Source organism: Haliaeetus leucocephalus, unplaced genomic scaffold, assembly GCF_000737465.1.
Source record: "Haliaeetus leucocephalus isolate CR32 unplaced genomic scaffold, Haliaeetus_leucocephalus-4.0 Scaffold687, whole genome shotgun sequence".
Taxonomy (NCBI): Eukaryota; Metazoa; Chordata; class Aves; order Accipitriformes; family Accipitridae; genus Haliaeetus; species Haliaeetus leucocephalus.
The window spans coordinates 348086-353038 of record NW_010973123.1 but is presented as its reverse complement, the minus strand read 5'-3'; positions in this window follow the sequence as shown (position 1 = coordinate 353038).

The window sequence follows — 4953 nt, the reverse complement described above, 5'->3', positions numbered from 1 at the left end:
TCCCGCGGCCTGCCCGAAGCCTCGCAGCCGCCGCAGAGCCCCTGCCCCGGCGGGCTTGAGGGGGCGATGGCGCTCCTCGGCTTCCCTGCGGCCGGGCGCCGCTGGAGTCGGGCGACCCGGGGAGCGGGCCCGGGCTCGGGCCCGGGTGTGCGCGGGCAAGGCAGAAGAATCGGGTGGCCGCGGAGGGAAACCATTTCTAGGCATGGTTTTTGCTCATCCTGAGGTTTTGGTTGTTCTTCTTTAGCATATTCTAGGTTTTAATTATTTGGCTTTCCTCCTGAAAACTTGTGCGGCACACAGGTCTTCAGCAGTGCAATAAGAACGCTCCGTATTTTTAAGTCCCCTACTCAGACAGCAGATGGGAGACCTGACCAAAGCTCGCCCAGTTAGGGGAAGAGGGGAATGCTGACACAGGCGTCTGTGGTGAACTTCAGAATGACGAGGGAAGTTTGAAATGGTAGCAGTCGTGTTTGGAAACGATAGGAAGCTTCAGAGGAGGAAGGAACCCGGAGGGATGAGCCACAAGTATCCCAGGCAGGACTTGGTTCACGTTTTCTCAGCGCTACGGTAAACTGTGAAACAGATTCCAACGCCTCTCTCTCTGCTGATGCGTGAATCATAAATACAAAGCATGGTTATTAATTACTACTGTATAGTTTTGAAGCAGGGGGGTTATGTCACAGCCATCCTCCTTTAACATACTTGAGAAATAATGTGGGCAGATCTACTTCCACAAGCAAAACAACATTTGTTTTGAACAGATTAATTACAGTCTGTGTAATAAGGTCTTTGTTCAAAGTTACAGTATTATTCACTGGCAAGATTTTTTTGGTTATGTTTACACAGTAAGAAGGAGGATGAGGCAAAACTAATCTCTTTGCCCACCTTTCTGTGGAAACATGAAAATGTCGTGCTGTGTGGAACAAGTGATCCATCTGCTGTTGTCTCTGACAGTGTCTGAGGTATCAGAAGTTTCAGAAATTTTTCTGATGAGTTAAAAATAGTGAAGCTCTCCAGATCTTTGTACTCAGTCCTGCTCCTCCTCCTCCTGCTGCTGAGGGCATCACTGCTCCATCTGGCACTGAAGTCTTTGTCACTGCCCGTGAGGAGTCAGTAGACATGGACACTGAGTTAATTCTCTCAGTCTTGGATTTTATCTTTGCAGACTAGGGATGAAACGAGTGGGCTGTACTACACATACAGTCTAGCTTGCAAGGTCTTGTGCTCCACTTTTAGTCCTGTTTTGAGGTGCTATAGGGATTTACACTCTGAGGCTGCCAACTTAACACTTGACACTTTGTGAAAACTAAGCCCAAAGACAAGTTTCCCATTAAGGTGGTTTTAAAGAGAGATCCAAAGCTACTAAAAAATCATGTACGCTCTTAAGCTATTAGGACAAGGAAGCCATATTTCTATGTCACGATATCATTACAAAATAGTGCATGTTGATGGAGGCTATTATTAAAGAGAATGTTTTTGAGGAACATGAGAAAGATAGACAATGGAGAGCTATGTTGGATAATTATCTCCTTAAGACTTACCATTTAATATTTACCTATGTTCTGGAAACAAGAAAATTGTTAATAAAACAATAATTTTAAATCAAATGTTGTGTCAGATGCAGATGCTGATACCTAAAATGAGAAAGCCAAGTTCTACTTTCAGTGTTTTCAACCTTTTTATGTTAAGATTAGAAAATGTTCTGCTCTTAAAGTTCATTACTTCAGTAATGTGAACAGCTGTTGTTGCAACCTGTTTGAAGAGTAAAACCAATCATAATAAGACTGCTTTCTCAAATAATCATTTGTGAAACAAAAATACATGCATCTTTCACCAATAGTTGGCAGATAGGCAGGCCATCTTAATACAGCTCAGAATATTGGGGATTGTTGACAAGCATGTGTAAATATCCAGGTTTATAAGATGTAAAGTGGTGCCAAGACTTCATTTAGTAATTACTGCCTGGAATTTAGTATTTCTTCTATGTTCTGACACTTGGTTGTGTTAAAAGAAAGATTTAGGCACTTCGGTCAGTTTGAGCTGTACTTTATGCCACTGGTAGCCTCCACTGAGTTTGGTGGAATTATGCACAACATAAGAGACTGTTCATTAGGAGTAAGACAGAAAGAATTTACCACTGAAGTCATAATGAAAGGACAAGAAATTAATATGTATGAATATCTGCATAGAAGCCACGGAAGCTGTTGGGACCTTTGGCTTTTCCTGAAGTGTGACAACATCCTCACTCAGATACAAGATCTGTTACAGCCATTCCCCCAGTCAACAGGCTGGCTGTCCAGTTTGAAACTCAGTACCTGACCCATAACTGTGTCCTGCATTATGGGGATGTGGCTCCACAGATTCACACACATTCAAATCCTAGGACACAAGCACATACCAACCAGTTTAGAATACTCTTCTGAACTGACTGGGATAAAACTAAAAAAGTACGGAAGTGCTTTCCTGAACTAGAGCCTCAATCACCAGCTTAGAGTTAAATTGGATTTTTAATACTATATATAATTAATTGTGAGAACAGGTTGGTCTCCTAAATCTGAGAAGCATTGTAGTGAAAAATAATAGACCTCATTTGGGGAATTTCTCATTAAAATTACTATGATCTTTGATTTCAGTATTGACTTATTTCTCCTGTTCGCTCCCTATTAACACTCATGATGCTATGATTAGGAATTGGTGGAAAACTGAGGAAATGTCAGAACATTTGAAAATTTTCTTTTAAATTTTTCATGAAAATAATATTTTCCTCAAAAATTTCTGAACAAATGTAGTTGTATCTTAGATCCTTGTATGTTTATATGCTGAAATGTGTTGCCCGGAAAAAAACCCCAACAAAACAAAATGAGGTTGGCATGATTCATCTTTAAAGATTTTATATTAAACACTTCAGAAGAATACATTTTTCTAGCTTCCAGCAGTTTACATTGAGATTGGGATTTAAGAGGCAAGATAGAGAGTTTCAAATTTTGTCTCCCTGACACAATGCGTTATTTTGCTTCGATTATTCCCATTGAACAGATAGAACAAACAAATCTAGCTAGACTTTATTCTTAACTGTGTGTTAATAAGACATTTACAGTACTCTGAGCAGATGCACAAATTTTGGAATGTATATATATTCCCGTGTCCTAATTTTAAGTCAATAGACTTGGTCCATGCATGACTTTGAAAGCTTAAATTTGATTTAAATTGTGTTAAGAGCCTGTAGCAATGCCACCACAACATTTTTTCTTTTTTAATAATGCAGTGTTAATTTTACAGAATCTTTTAAAAGCTATACTGGGTTTCCCATGAAAAAAGACTTTTTTTTCTTTCCATGGTAACATTAGTCACATTTACATTGCTGTACAAACAGTAAAAATAATTTTGGTTTATCTTTTACAATGAGTTTCTGTGATTTCCATAAAGGTAGACTTGGGAATTACATACATTCATAATGGCAACATTTCCTTCAAACACGAGACAGTTTGAGATGGTAAATTGTGTGCCGGGTAGGAAGTCGGACTATTAGAATGCTTTGCTGCCCTCTAGGTGTTGAATATTTAGCTAAGTAATATTCTGGTATTTTGCAGAGCTCACAAAGGGTTATCTGCAGACTGGATTTGAAATATTCTACATCTGTTTGAGAGCAGGAAGCCACTGTTACTGAAATGCTGAAATGAATTTTACAAATTATAAACTATCTTCTAAGTCTACTGATTTTTATTTTCCTTTGCTTTGCAGTCTCCATCAAGTATCTTGTCAAGCGGGTTTTGTCTTTCCATGGGGTTCGGACATTTAGTGGACAAATAAAAATGGTAGCTGCAATACCAGACATTCTGCTTCTGCATTTATGATTTCTTTCTGATAGGGTTTTGAAAAATTAGGTGGAAACCATTAGCGTCTTGCTCAAGAAGTGCGGCGTTGCGGGTTGATTTTAGCAGGGACTTGTACCGAAGTGAAAGACTGCTAATGTTTCCAAACTTCAGGACTCCCAAACGCAGCGGTACGTTCTCTGAGCGGCTGCAGGAAGGGTCGCGGGCGTCCGTCCCGCAGCACCTCCCGTGGCTTCGGTCGGAGCGGGGCGGTGCGGACGACCCCCGCCCTCCCAGGCTTGGCCGAGCCTTTGGGGCATCACTGAAGAACCGGTGCCACCTACCGCCCGCTTTCGAAAATAACTTCAGGCAACCTCTTGCTCCACCCTCACGTTGAAATATTCGTAGCTTCTGAAATTCTTTATCATGTATTTGAGTACTCTTCAAGAAAAATCACGGCAAGCTCAGCGTGGAAAAAAAAGGCCTGAAGGGCAACACGTAGTGCTGCGAATTAAGCATTACAACTCCCAAAGCTTAGTACCTTTTTTTTTAAAGGCACAATAACCTGGAAGCCTCGCCCAGCTACGACACCGCCCAACGCTTTTAACGGAAGGAACACGCTTATTACGAAACTAGGACTCTAGAACCCCTTTTACCACTCTTCGACGCCGGGTGCCCCTGTGCAGGGCAGAGCAGCGGCGGAGACCTCGCCCCCCCCGAGACCAGGGACTGCGTCTGCCTTGGAGCGAGCCCGGCTCCGGGGAGGGTTGTTCGCTCCTTAAACCTATTTCAGTGCCCCCCGCTTTAGGGTGAGAGAGCACGAACGCAGACCGGGTGCGGGAGAGGGCGGGCGGAGCTGAGGGGCAGGTTTTTTTTGGGGGGGGGGAGCTGTTTGCGGCGCCGCCGCCGAAGGCGATCGGCCGCGCGGTTCAGCCGTTAGCGCCGCCCCCCGCTTTAAACTTCCCGCCCGGCGCCGGCGGCCGCGCTGCTTATTCGCCGCCGCAGTTTCCAGGCGCTGCGGGCGGCAGGGGCGCCGGGTGGCCGCGGTCTCTCCGCGTCCCCTTTCGGAGCGGTACTGAGGGTGGGCGCCGGCTCCGCAGCCGCCTCGTTTCCTCGGGTCCGCCGCCGGGCCGGTGCCTCC